This window comes from Oryx dammah, unplaced genomic scaffold (assembly GCF_014754425.2).
Source record: "Oryx dammah isolate SB20612 unplaced genomic scaffold, SCBI_Odam_1.1 HiC_scaffold_21, whole genome shotgun sequence".
Taxonomy (NCBI): domain Eukaryota; kingdom Metazoa; phylum Chordata; class Mammalia; order Artiodactyla; family Bovidae; genus Oryx; species Oryx dammah.
The window spans coordinates 61,889,661-61,905,263 of NW_024070205.1; the positions used below are offsets into that span (position 1 = coordinate 61,889,661).

General features: G+C 38.7%; 1 non-coding gene across 1 annotated transcript; it reads right to left on the minus strand.

Moving 5' to 3' along the window:
• Positions 1–815: 815 nt before the first annotated feature.
• LOC120880712 lies at positions 816–922 on the minus strand. The gene has a single exon (XR_005725112.1). It is a non-coding gene; the product is annotated as a U6 spliceosomal RNA (small nuclear RNA).
• Positions 923–15,603: the final 14,681 nt, after the last annotated feature.

Genomic DNA, 15,603 nt, shown 5'->3' on the forward strand with positions numbered 1-15,603 from the left:
AAACTGGAAACAGAGTCAGACTTTTTTTTTTTTTGGCTCCAAAATCACTGCAGATGGTGATTGCAGCCATGAAATTAAAAGACATTTACTCCTTGGAAGGAAAGTTATGACCAACCTAGATAACATATTGAAAAGCAGAGACATTACTTTGCCAACAAAGGTCCATCTAGTCAAGGCTATGGTTTTTCCAGTGGTCATGTATGGATGTGAGAATTGGACTGTGAAGAAAGCTGAGTACCGAAGGATTGATGTTTTCGAACTGTGGTGTTGGAGAAGACTCTTGAGAGTCCCTTGGACTGCAAGGAGATCCAACCAGTCCATTCTAAAGGAGATAAGCCCTGGGTGTTCTTTGGAAGGAATGATGCTAAAGCTGAAACTCCAGTACTTTGGCCACCTCATGCAAAGAGTTGAGTCATTGGAAAAGACTCTGATGCTGGGAGGGATTTGGGTCAGGAGGAAAAGGGGACAACAGAGGATGAGATGGCTGGATGGCATCACTGACTCGATTGACATGAGTTTGGGTAAACTCTGGGAGATGGTGATGGACAGGGAGGCCTGGCGTGCTGCGATTCATGGGGTTACAAAGAGTCAGACACGATTGAGCTACTGAACTGAACTGAACTGAATATAGTCTGAACCAGGGAGCCTGATTCCTCCAGCCCTTTTTCTTTCTCAAGTTTGCTCTGGCTATTCTTGGTCATCTGTGTTTCTGTACCAATTGAAAAAAGTTCTATATCTGTGAGAAATGCCATTGTTAATTTGGTAGGGATTTCTTTGAATGTGTAAATTGCTTTGAATAGTATAGCCATTTTCATGAAAGTATGGAACATGTCCCGAATTTGCATGTTATCCTTGCACAGGGGCTATACTAATCTTCTCTGTACCATTTCAGTTTTAGTATGTTTGCTGCTGAAGGGAGCACTTGATCTTCATTTTAATTGTGTACATTTTCTCCCAGCATTTAAGGCACTGTATATTGTACATACAATATTCATGTCTGTTGATGCAATTAAAAGGTGAAATAAAAGAAATTCTGATGATAAATTTAAACTGTTTTCATTATTTAAATTTTCTTCCTTGCAGAGAAAAGAGCATCTTTCCTTTTACAGAAAAGTTTCTTAAAGGTAGTGTTACTTCCTGGTTAATCCTGATTGCCCTGTAGCTTCAAGCAATCCCAATGAAACTTTTCTCACTGAAGTCATTACCGATTCCAGTTCTTAATTTATTTTAATAGCTTGTGTTTAATATCTATTTCTATTTCTCCCTTGAAAATTCCCTCTTTTTTTTTTTTTTTTTTGCTTCAGTGACACTGCTTTTACTTAAAATCGTTTTCTTTCAACTGCTTCTACTTTGCAACATTTGAAGATATTCATTGATTGGACCTTCAAGTGATGGTGTTCCATCCACAGCCTCTGTTCTTAGAATGCTTTTCTTCTGAAACACTTCTCAGATATCTCATCTGCTTTCATGAGTTGACATTTTCTTTAGTAATGAGAGACTAGTCTTTTCCGTAATGATCTAGCTTCCAGTATCTCTGTGTCTTAACTCAATAAAGGTTAAACAAACTCGTCATCTGGGATCCAGCACTCGTTATGGTCAATCAAACGAACTGGCAAATTACACAATCTCTAAGAACAACTTTGCAGACATGACATACATCAATGCTTATTGTGTTTTCTTATCATACCCTTGCTTTACAACAATGGGAGAATGGAGTAAATGCTACGTGAAAAGACTGGAATTTCTGTGAATAGTTCTAATCATATCATGGCTTCTGACCTCAATCTCCAGCTCAGCTCTTTAGACTTGTGTATTTCTCTGTCTTTTGGAAACCTGTATTTATACTTTTTTTAAAAATGAATCTGAAACATATGTCTAATAGAACTCTTATTTTTTCATTCACATTAGGATATCCTCCTTTTATTTCCTGCCTCAGTGAATGGCATTGATACCTATCTAGTTGTTTCAGCTGGAAACATAGGAAACCATACTAGACATTGCCTAATCTATCTAAAATTAACTTTCACAAAGTCCTTTACTTTGACATACTTTATGCATAAAATACAATTTAAAAGTCATTACCACAGTAAACAAGGCCTTTCATTACTTTGCTTTAGTTATCTTAGAAAAATTATGATACACCACTATAGAATTCACAGTTTCTGCTGCTGTCAAACTGAGCTATTGTTTCTCTTGTTTCTGAAAATTTGTCACATTATGTTTTTGCCTTTGGCAGGAAGATCTAGAACTGTCTCGGCACCATCTTGAACTAACTAATTCCTGTTGGCCTTTCCAGATTCAATATATGCTTTTTTCTGTGTTAAATCTTCCCTGACCTCAAATCTCATTGAATCTAGTGCCTCCACTGCACACTCAGTTCACCTCCTCTCTAGAATTTTACTCACTTATATAGTAATTTGTTCATCACAGATATTTATTGAGTATCTACCATAGAAATGGTCCTTTTTTTCCTCAGAGAAAAATAGACAGAATGACTTAGGGGTAGATAAGAGAACACTCAATAATCAGTTCAATAGGTAACATAATTATATGCCAGGGTACAAACTTGAATTTTGTGATCAAGAGTAGCTATGGATTTTCCAGTAGTTATGTACAAATGTGAGAGTTGAACCATAAAGAAGACTGAGTGCTGAGGAATTGATGCTGTCAAATTGTGTTGCTGGAGAATAATCTTGAGAATCCCTTGGACAGCAAGGAGATCAAGCCAGTCAATCCTAAAGGAAATCAACCCTGAATATTCATTGGAAGGACTGTTGCTGAAGCTTAATCTCCAGTATTTGGCCTCCTGATGCAAAGAGCTGACTCATTGGGAAAGGCCTTAATGCTGGAAAAGGCTGAAAGGAAAAGAGTGCTGCACAGAATGAGATGGTTAGATAGCATCACCAGTACTCAATGGACATGTATTTGAGCAAATTCTGGAAGATAGTGGAGGGCAGAGGAGCCTGGCGTGCTGCAACCTATGGGGTTGCAAAGAGTTGGACGCTACTTGGCGACTGAACAACAACAACAAAATGTAATGATCAATAAGCAGCTTCTCACAGTTAGAACTAGCTTTATAAAAAGTAATACAGCCCAAGGTTATAAGGCATGAGTGGTCTTGTTATGTTCAAGGAACAAAACGGAGACCAGTGTACCTCCCTGAGTGAGTAACAAAGCAAATAGCTTGAGATTACCCTGTTAAGCATAGCAATATTCTGTTGGACCTTGTTGGTCAAAGTGGGCTTTACTTGAGAGTAGTGTAAGCCCTTTGAAGACATGAAATTGCAAGAAGGGTTGGTGAAGGGAGGGGAGGAACAGAATGAAATAATCTGATTTAGTAATTTTGAAAAATTTACTCCAACTTTCTTATAGCAAGCTAAGAGATCCCTAGGAAATTGATTGTGGTGATCTTGGGGGAATAAAAGATCATATTTTTAGTGCATATCATTGTATGTCAGAATGGAGCACATCATAATGTTCAAAAACTTTCTGTTATTCTGTTAAATCTGTGCCATGAACTCCATGTGGGCAAATGTTAGTGTTCCAAAGATATAGTACAGTGACTGTGGATAAAAATCTCTTAATAAATACTTGTTAAATGAGTTAGTATATTAAAGATGAGGGAAAGACCAAAAAGGAGTGAAACAAAAGTTGATGTCTGAAAAGTGTTTTTATATTATATTGTTTTTCGTATAAAATTATATACTAATTACAAATGAAAAGATAATTTGGAGGAACTGTTAATTTACTTTTCAGAGACAGAGAAAGACAACCTTAAATTTTGCCTATGAAGTGGTCCTTGGATAACTTTGGAATCTTTCTGTTCTGGGAGGGATTGTGAATAAGACAGAGTAGAAGGGCTTGCATACATAAAAGGCTTACAGTAGACTTACTTTCCCCAAATAAATAGTCACTTTTTGTACATATAGCAACTCATGGGTGTGTAAGCAACTTTTTTAAAGAAAAAATTAAACTATAACTATAGTTGATTTACAATATTATGTTTGTTTCAGGTATACAGCATAGTGATTTAGTGTTTTTATAAATCATACTCCATTTAAAGTTGTTATAAAATATTGGCTATATTTCCCTGTGCTGTATAACAGATCTTTGCATTTTATTTTGTAAGTGTAGCTTTTGGTTCCTACACCTATCTTGCCCATCCCCCATTCTTCTCCCCTTGGTAATCACTAATTTGTTCTCTGTATTTGTGAGGGAACTTTTTTATTTTGTTACATTCATTCATTTTATTTTTATTGGATTCCACATAAGTGATAACATACAGTATTTGTCTTTTTCTATTTGACTTATTCCACTAAGCATAATACCTTCCTGGTTCATCTATGTTGTTCTCATGGCAAATTTTCAAAGCAGTTTTTTTTTTTTTTCTGTTTGTTTTTTCTTTTTTTTTTCTTCTTTTTCCTTTTAAAATCTATCCACTACTAGGGCAGTTCTCTCAAAATGACTTAATTGGTCATTTATATAAGCTTAGAACTGGGTGGTTTGTTTGAGATAAGATCAGAAGATTGGAATCAAAGAAAATTTACTCTTTAAAGATGAGTGTGGACTGAAAATGAAGACGTTCAGTAGAAGAAATCAGTTTAATTAGGAAAGTACATCAGAATGTTTGGTGAGTGGATACACTGAATAGAGAAAATCTCAAACCTACATGTAAGAAATTTGACTGTATGCTCCTTGAAGGTGTTGAGTGTATCTGTGGATTATTGCATCTTTGACAGTTTGTGGTTTATTCAAGAGCAGCAAAAAGTATTTGTTGAATTAGATTTGGAGATGAGAAAGGTCTATGAGGGTGCTTGGCCTGATTTGATGTCAGTTTTAACGAAAGGATGGTAACTTATAGGATTAAAAAGTAGTTATAGTTATAGTCTGTTTGAAAGGAAAAGTAATACAGAGACAGGGTAAAGCTTAGAGTTTTTGCACTGCTGCTAAAAATTAGAAAAGTAAGAAACGATAAGATGAAAAATTTAATGGAGTAGACGTTAAAGGAAATAAAAGATAAAGGCATTTTCAAGCCTGTGGACATAAATTATGGACAGTCAAGGGTGAATATCAGTATGTGAAATGAGAATAAACAGTTAATTGTTGAAAAGAGTTAGAATGATTTTTAGAATATGTTTCCTCCCTAAATTTGACATATAATGTTACTTAAATACAATACATTCTTAGTAAAAAGAAAAATACATGGGTTTTTGACATTTCGTATAGTTATGAGCATTTTGGAGATACAAGCATGACCTTTTTGGTGCACTTTCTTTTATAGATTGTGATTTTTGTTTAAACAAATTGATGGTTTGTGGCTACCCTATAGTCATCAAGTCTATCAGCACTATTTTCCAACAGCGTTTGTTTATTTGTCTGTGTCAAATTTGGAAATTCTTAAAATATTTCAAAGTTTTTCATTATTATATTGGTTATGGTGATTTTCAGTCAGTGATCTTTTATGTACCTATTTTCTTTGCTTTGGGGTGCCACGAACCATGTTCACATGAGTCTGCAAACTTAGTTAATAAATATTGTCTGTTGTGACTGCTACATGGACCAGCCATTCCCCTTATCTCTCTTTCTCTCCTTGAACCTCTATATTTCCTGAGATACAAACTTGGGCAAATTAATAACCCTACGATGGCCTCTAAATGTCCAAGTTATAGGAAGAGTCTTGTGTCTCTCACTTAAAGAAGCTAGAACTGATTAAGCTTACTGAGGAGGGCATGTCATAAAGGGAGATAAGCCTTTTGTGGCAAATGGTTACCCACGTTATTAACGGAACGGAAACGTGCTGCTTCAGTGAACACGTGAATGATTTTATTGCTGATACGGAGTAAGTCTGAGTGGTCTGGACAGACAATCCACCAGCCACCACATTCTCTTGGTGCTGCTGCTAAGTTGCTTCTGTCGTGTCCAACTCTTTGTGACCCCATGGACTGTAGCCCCTTATAGCCCATCAGGCTCCTCGTCCGTGGCAAGAATACTGGTGTGGGTTGCCATGCCCTCCTCCAGGGGATCTTTCCAACTCGGGGACTGAACCCACGTCTCTCCTGTCTCCTGCATTGGCAGGTAGGTTCTTTACCACTACTGCCACCTGGGAAGCCCCACATTCTTGTAGGCAAAGACTAATCCAGAGCAAGGCTCTCACTCTCTTCAGTTCTATAGGCTGAGAGAGGAGAGGAAACAGCAGAAGAAAAATGTGAAGCTAACTGACTTTGGTTCATGGGTTTTAAGGAAAGAACTCGTCTCCATAACAAATGCAAGGTAAAGCAGCAAGTGCTGGTGTAGAAGCTGCAGCAAGTTCCTCAGAAGATCTAGCTCAGATCATTAATGGAGGTGGCTATGCTAAACAATGGTTTTTCATTATATTGAAGAAGATGCCATCCAGGGCTTTAATAAGCTAAAAAGAAGTTGGTGCCTGGCTTGAAAATTTCAAAGGATGGACCGACTTTCTTGTTAGGGGCTAATGCAGCTGGTGACTTGAAATTGAAATCAGTGCTCATTTATAACTCCCCCAAATTAGAGTCCTTATGAATTACACTAAATCTACTCTGCTCTATCAATGGAACAACAAAGCATGGATTACAGCACATCTGTTTGCAGCATGGTTTACGGATTTTTTTTTTTAAATTTTACTTTACAATTCTGTATTGGTTTTGCCATACATTGACATGAATCCACCACGGGTGTACATGCGTTCCCAAACATGAACCCCCCTCCCACCCCCCTCCCCACAACATCTCTCTGGGTCATCCCCGCGTACCAGCCCCAAGCGTGCCATATCCTGCATCAGACATAGACTGGCAATTCGATTCTTACATGATATTATACATGTTTCAATGCCATTCTCCCAAATCATCTCACCCCCTCCCTCTGAGTCCAAAAGTCCGCTATACACATCTGTGTCTTTTTTGCTGTCCTGCATACAGGGTCATCATTGCCATCTTTCTAAATTCCATATATATGTGTTAGTATACTGTATTGGTGTTTTTCTTTCTGGCTTACTTCACTCTGTATAATCGGCTCCAGTTTCATCCATCTCATTAGAACTGATTCAAATGTATTCTTTTTAATGGCTGAGTAATACTCCATTGTGTATATATAAGCATGCAGTTGAAGCCTATTGCTCAGAAAAGATTCCTTTCAAAAACTGCTGCTCAGTGACAATGTACCTGGTTACACAATGTACAACAAGAGTCATGCTTGGTTTTGTGCCTACTAAATGCAGTACCCAATCTGCAGCTCAAGAATCAAAGGATCGTTTCAACTTTCAAGCTTTATCACTTGAGAAATACATTTTGTAAAGCTACATCTTCCAAATATGAATCTGGGCAAAGTAAATAAAACCCTGCAAAGGTAGGACATGGGAAAAGGTAAAAACATCAACATTAATAGGAGATTAGAAGTTGATTCCAACATTGATGGATGACTTGAAGGGCTTCAGGACTTTAGTGGAGGAAGTAATTTCATCTATGGTAGGAACAGTGAGAGAAGAGTCTGAAGATTAAATCACTGCAATCTCATGATCAAACCTTAACAGATGAGTAATTGCTTCTTACGGATGAGCCAAGAAAGTGATTTCTTCAGATGGAAACTACTCCTCATGAAGATGCTGGGAAGATTGTTGAAAATGACAACAAAGGATTTAGAACATTATGTCAGCTTAGTTGATAACAATGGCAGGGTTTGAGTGGACTGACTCTAATTTTGAGGGAGGTCTACTGTGGGTAATATATGCTATCCAACAGCACTGCTTGCTACTGAGAAGTCGTTTGTGAAAGGGAGTCAATGGATGTGGCAGACTTCATTGTTGTCTTATTTTAAGAAACTGTTGCAGCCACCACAGCATTCAGCCATCACCACTCTGATCACTCAGCAGCCATCAACACTGAGCCAAGAGCCTGCACAGCAAACAAGATTATGGCTTGCTGAAGAAGGCTCAGATGGTTAACAGTTTTTAGCAATGAGATGTTTTTTAATGAAGGTATTTAAATTTGTATTTTTAAGACAATTCTGTTGCATGACTAATAAATGATAGTATAGTATAAATAGAACTTTTATATACAGTAAGCAATCAGAAAAATTCTTGCTACTCACTTTATTGCAGTGGTGTGTAACCCAATCAGCAATATCTTCAAGGTCTGTCTGAAGTTAAAAAAAATCCAGAAGCCAAAAGGTACAATTCCTCATTCAATAATATTGAAAGGTATTATTTGACTTCATATCTATTGAAGTTTTATAAAATGAAACAGAGTTATTTTTAACTAGTGTTACTAATATTCACTATTGATTTTCCAGGGAGCAGGTGTCTATTGCAGAAAAATCAGCAGAAGTATTTGAACTAAGCATTTAACAAGTGAGATGATGATTTTTTTTTCCCCAGAAGGCAACTGAAAGATAAAGGGTCCAATTCAATATAGAGAGCTTGCACATAGAATTTGAATCACATACCTTTTCAGTGAAAGAATTATCCATTGTGGGCTTTATTTCTTAATTAAAGGAAAACAATATAATTCAAGTAATTATCATCATTTCTTAACATTTGTTTAAAGAACAAGTCACTTAATCTAATTTATTGGGAGAGACCCCTTAGTGGTGTTTGTGCAAATGTGCAAGAAGAATAAGGTTCCTTAGAATAATAACTCCCTCTCCCTCTTACATTGATTCTCTGGCTTTTTCTCTGTGAAATAAATACTTCAGTAATTTGACTAGTATCTTAAAATTTCTGATTATTTGCTTAGGGACTGAACCGAAGATTATCTTATATTACATATGAATGAATGTTAATTTTGAAATAATATTTTGAATGTTCTTATATATATAAATATGTACTTATTTGGTAAGTATTAAAGTGTAAGCACATCACTTTTGTTCTCATCATTCACAGGCAACTGTTCTTGACATTTGCATAATTTCCAAGTATTCACCTGTATATTTACACATAAATGTGAATGCTATTGAATAAACAATGTTGTATCTGCTTTTTCACTAAGTAGTTTCTCATGTAGACAATTGTTATTTAACAGTCTTTGAAAACATAGTTTTAAGGCTGCAATGCAGTTTGATTGTGACCTGCATAACTCTGCCTCCACTGTTGAACATTTCATTTCTATATTTTCATTGTATAACTAGTCCTAATCAAATAGCTTTATATAGGTACTCCTTGATCTTCTCTATTAGTCAAGACTCATTCTTTTATTTGTAAATACCACAGAAAAGCGCAGACTAGTTTCACTGGAAACCCAAAGCAAGCATCATGTGTTAGAAGGACAGTGTGACAGTTTGTTGGGTCACAAACTCCAAACAGTTGTCAAAAATGGCAGGGCTGGCATGAGAACTCCAGAATGTTTAGAGCTCTTGACTCAAAAAAATACATTAACACTCCGAGTTTCTTGTTCTTCATAAAGTTGTGTATTAACTTTTCTCCTCATTATCTGATCTCTTGGAGTCATTGAATATAGATATTGTATCTGCTCTCCCCTTCAGATCAGTTCAGTCGCTCAGTCGTGTCTGACTCTTTGCGATCCCATGAATTGCAGTATGCCAGGCCTCCCTGTCCATCACCAACTCCCGGAGTTCACTAGTCCATCTAGTCGATGATGCCCCCTTACTATCTTTAATTATGGTAAGAAGCTTGCACAACTTTGTCTCACTTTGACTCCAGACACAAAATTTCAGGGAGGGTGCTCTTTGAGTCTGCTTGGGTCTGAGGCTCATGACTGAACTGCCCACACCTGGAGGGCAGCTTGGAGGGCAGCAGGGTGCTCTGATAAGCCAGCTTGAGCCAGGTGTCCACCTGTGAATTGAGTTTGTATTACAGCACCATTGCTTTTGCTTAAGTTAAGTCTATATTGGAGACATAGATCATTTGGAAGGACTCTGTGATGGGTGAGTTATACCACCAGAGGAATCCCCACTGTTTTGCTATTGGAAACCAGGTCCTTCCTATTAGGGCAAGACATAGCCGTGAAACCACGGACGTTATGATTTTTAAATTTGTTGGGTCCAAATTAATTGCCTGGGGAAAGAAGAATGTGGGTGAGATCTTTTGACTATTGAAATTAGACTTTCTGATAAGCTCAGATGTGAAATTTAATACTTAAAATATTACTAGAGAAGTCAAGAATGTAGTGTCTTAAGCATAACAGAAAACAGCTGCAATAAACTGTTGAAATGGTGGTAGTTTGAGTGGTAAAGATGGAGCCCCTCATCCAGTCTAGTCCTGGAAGGTGCAACTTATACAAGGACATCTGGAACTTCATGCTTTGTTTCTCTACATCTCCTGGGATGTGGCCTTTAACTTGAATGAAACCAAATGTTTTCTAAACCAGGGATTTTTCCCTGCTAACTAGATCCTAGTAACATAGTACATCAACAAATTTTCTTCATTGCACCCAGTGGACCAACTAAAATCTATATGTAACAATGTATTTGGGATAAGCAGATATATCTAAACTGCTTAAAGTTAGGGATACATTCTTTTTTTTAATTAAAAATTAAAAAAAATCTTTTGGACCATGCTGTGTTGCATGTGAGATCTTTGTCCCCTTACCAGGAATTGTACCTGTTCCCCCTGCATTGGAAGTGCAGAATCTTAAGCCACTGGACAACAAGGGAGGTCCCAGGGATACATTCTTTATACCTAACCTTGCCTGCCCATCTTCACATGTACCCTATGCACTCTGAAGCTAGGGCATCTTAATAAACATTCACTTGTTTTTTTGTCTTTTCAAAGAAACTTTATACTACAATATTGTAAGCATGCTAAGTTGCTTCAGTCATGTCCGACATTTTGTGACCCTATGTATCATAGCCCACCAGGCTCCTCTGTCCATGGGATTATCCAGGCAAGAATACTGGAGTGGGTTGCCATTTCCTTCTCCAGGGGATCTTCCTGACCCAGTGATCGAACCCAGGTCTTCTGTAATGCCTGCAGATTCTTTACCATCTGAGCCACCAGGGAAGCCCAGTTATAGGTATCATACATAACAAATCTCACCAACTTTTAAAGAGGTCTTAATTATCCATTTTCCCCCCATATTTTATTTATGGTGAAAACACTCCATCCATAATTATTTGGAAGAGTCCTCTTGGAGAAACTCTGGTTAATTGTGTGTGTCAACTTGATTGGGACACAGAATGTCCAGATATTTGGTCAACCAATATTCTGGATATTTCAATGAGAGGGTTTGAATTTAACATTGAAATCAATAGACTGAGTAAAGCAGATTGCTCTCCCTGAGTGAGCCTTGTCCAGTCAGTTGAAGAAATGAGTATATCAAAAGGCTGACCATCCACCTGACTAAATGTAAGTTCCTCCTGGCTGATTGACTTCACATTGTAACATGGGTTTTTTTTCCTGCTTTTGGATATACTGCCAAATTGAAATTTTGACTCTTTCTGGATATTGAACCTGCCAGCCTTTGGAATGGAGCTACATCATAAGCTTTCTTGGTTCTCAGGTTTGGACTGGTACTACCCATTGGCTCTCTTTGGATTCTGTTTCTCTATGTTTCTATCTGGAGAACATAAGACAAATTTTGGTATTGAGAATGGTTTTAGAGGAACAGAATTTTGAGGTGAATTTTATGCATTGGTGCTGGTGTCTCTGGAATTGACTCTATCAACTGGGGAACTTTGGCAGAAACTAATGCCTGTGGCCAGTGATTTGTCATGTAAGTGAATATTGAAACACTCTTGCTCTGTTCAATAACGTTTGGGTGTCCAAAGATATATTAATACATCTCTGGTTAATAATGGTTAATATGGGATTTCTTTGGAAGGAATGATGCTAAAGTTGAAGCTCCAGTACTTTGGACACCTCATGCGAAGAATTGACTCATTGGAAAAGACTCTGATGCTGGGAGAGATTGGGGGCAGGAGGAGAAGGGGACGACCCAGGATGAGATGGCTGGATGGCATCACGGACTCAATGGACGTGAGTCTGAGTGAAGTCCGGGAGATGGTGATGGACAGGGAGGCCTGGCGTGCTGCGATTCATGGGGTCGCAAAGAGTCGGACACGACAGCGACTGAACTGAACTGAACTGATGGTTAGAATTAAAGTTGCAAATGATTCTGGTTCCAGTAGTAAATGCAGCACTGATGTGATTTGGCCATAGAGATATGAAATGGATCTTCATAGGATTTTCCTAATTGACCTCTTACAAGAAGCATGAATCTGGATGTCTGTGTTTATGATACTTTTGAACATTTTCCTTGGTAAATTTAATGAGACTGGCCAGTTTCTCCTAATGTGTCTGGAAGAGTGTTGAAAGAAAAGGATGAGCTCAGGGGTTTGAATCCCCAGTTTAAGCGCTGCATAAATGACCTAAAGCTTCTCTGGGTGCCCTAGAAGAGACCCCTATTTCTTGTAGCCTTAAAGCTGAGATTGCTAAAAAAAAAAAAAAAAAAAAAAAAAAACGGCAAATAAAAACATTTCATTCTGTCAGTGGCTAAATGCAGTTTGAACTCCCACCTCCCAGGGTGTCTGCTGCAGACTGAGGGCATGAAAGGGACAGAATGGGATCCTGAAAGTTGGAATGGGAACATGTAGGAATACCCTGACAAAACTGAGACATCAAACCCATGAATTCTGATGAATCTTCTTTGCCAATGGAAGAATTCTCACTGTTCCCACTGTAAGTGATCTCTTCACCCCCATCTGAAGGGATACAATAAAGTCTGCATTGTCTAAGTAAACTGTATTGGTCTCTCCTGAGGCAGTTGCCATGCAAGAAATGGGACCCACACCCATCACCCACCTTTGCTTCTTTCTACACCTGTAACTAGACTCCAGTCCCAGTAGGTCAGTACAGGTGAGGTTTATAGAGTGTGAACCATAGGAGATGTGCTACACCCTAAGAGAAGTATTTGAGTTTTCTAATTTATACAGACAGAAGTCTAGGGACCTATGCAGGAGTAGATATCAAAAGTATGGGGTAAAGGAGAGAGGAGAGTAGAGCTGAGTCAGGTTGAATTTGCTGATACGGACTCACTGAGCAAGGATTCTGTGTTTCGTGGGGCAGATCAGAACATTACTGAGGACTGTGACAGTTTCTTTGGTTGATTGACTAAAGCAGGTATTGCAAGGTGAACCATAGTGGACAAGCTGAAAGTGCCCAACCCACCTTGGTTTAGTGAAGAGGAAGGGATGTAAATACGTAGGGAGACAGGAATGTTAGAAAGTGTTTGTCATTTAAGACATCTTTCCCCGTACAGAGAGCATCCAGAAGACAGAACTTTCACCATGATGATGAAAAATAAATTTGTAACGGGAGCCCAGCACCTTGGAAGAGCTCCACAATTGTTCTTCTCTGTAACTAGATCTCACAGTGGGAACTGTAGTCTCTGAATTGGGAAACCTCAATGAGACTGGTATAATTGGATCCTGGATAATAGGAGCCAGTTTATGGCCAAAGGCTACCGCAGGCAAGGTGGGTATGGCTATGGTCATGACCTACAGTAACAAGGCAGCGGTCAGCATAGCCTGACTCATGCAGACATGGCCTGGTGACTCCCTCATGGTGCTCCATGAAGTGAAACAAATAGGAAGCCTATTACCTCCTCACTTGATCGGTAGAACCAGAAATATTTTAGGCCAAGTGAACAAGTCTAATGGAAGTTTAAAAAAAAAAAAGAGAGTCAATCAGTCTCAGACTTGAGCCAGTTTTCAGACCCCAAACCCCTTAAATGAAGAAGGGGAAGGAGAAGGTCCTTAAAGATGGACCCCTGCACATTGCCACAAATGTACACTGTTCATCTTTCTCTCAGCCTTCCCCAAGGATCCATGGCCTTTACCAGGGTACATTGTGGTAAAGGAAATATTAATAACTGAATCTCTGGGGAAATATTGGACACTAATTCCAAAAGATCCAAAATATCACTGTGGCCCTTCAGCCACAGAAGGGATGTATGAAGGTCAGGTGATCAACAGAGTTTTAGATAGGATCCCTCTCACAGTGGGCTCAGAAAATCCCTGAACTCAGGCTGTAACCATTTCATCAGTTCTGGAATGCTTGGTTGGAATAGACATCCTTGGCAACTGGCAGAATCCCCATATGGGTGCCCTGGCTAGTGGACTGAGGGCTATTATGGTGGGAAAATCCAAAAGCTTTCACCACCACAACTGCCTCTACCTAAGAGAACAGTAACCGAAAATAATACTGAATTCCTGGAAGGACTGCAGTTAGGGCCACCATTATGGATTTGGAAAATGCAGAGGTGGTGGCATCTAACTCATCCCTATTTAAGTCATCCACTGGGCTTGTGACTCAGCATTCAAAAAACTAAAATCATGCATCTGGTTCAATCACTTCATGGCGAATAGGTAGGCAAAAAGTAGAAGCAGTGACAGATTTTTACTTTTGGGGGGTTCAAAATCACTGTGGACAGTGACTGCAGCCAAGAAATAAAAAGACGCTCCTTGGAAGAAAAGCTACAACAAACCTACATAGCATATTAAAAAGCAGAGGCACCACCTTACCATCAAAGATCCGAATAGTCAAAGCTGTGGTTTTCTCCAGTAGTCATGTATGGATATGAGAGTTGGACCTTAAAGAAGGCTGAGCACTGAAGAAATGATGCTTTCAAATTGTGCTGGAAAAGACACTTAAAAGTCCCTTGGAGATCAAACTAGTCAGTCTAAATGAATCCTAAACGATCTCCTAAAGGAGATCAAGCTAGTCAATCCTAAAGGAAATCAACCTTGGATATTCATTGGAAGGATATTCACTGATGCTGAAGCTGAAGCTCCAATATTTGTCCACCTGATGTGAAGAGCCAACTCATTGGAAAAGATCTTGATGCTATGAAAGATCGAGGGTAGGAGGAGAAGGGGATGACAGAGGATGAGATGGTTGGATGGCATCATCAACTCAATGAATTTGAGCAAAATCCGGGAGATAGTGAAAGACAGAGAAGCCTGGTGTGCTGCAGTCCATGAGGTCTCAAAGAGTTGGACACAACTTAGCAATGAAACAACAACAAAAAGATGAATCTTGAAGAATGACAGTGGATTATTGTAGGCTTAACCAGGTTGTGAAGTCAGTTGCAGGTGCTGTGCCAAATGTGGTTTCATTGTTTGAACAAATTAAGACATCCCCTTGTACCTGGTGTGCAGGCATCATCTGGCAAAAGCTTTCATTTCTTTCTCTCTGTTAATAAAGTCCCCCAGAACTGGTTACTTCCAGCTGGCAAAATCTGAAAAACATCTGCCTTGTCTTACCTTAAGGATATGTCAACTGTCTAGTCCTATATCATAATTTAGTTCATGGGGATCTTGTTTCCATAAGATATTACACTGGTCAGTTACACTGATGATTTTATGTGTATTGAACTTAGTAAGCAGGAGGTAGCAACTACTCTAGACTTATGAGTAAGACATTTATATAAGAGGATGGGAAATAAACGTGAAAGTGCGGGAGTTTTCTACCTTTCTTCAGTTCAGTCATTCAGTCATGTCTGACACTTTGCAACCCCATGGTTGCCAGGCCTCCCTGTCCATCACCAACTCCCAGAGCTTGCTCAGACTCATGTCCATTCTCATCTTCTGTCATCCCCTTCTCCTCCCACCTTCAATCTTTCCTAGCATCAGGGT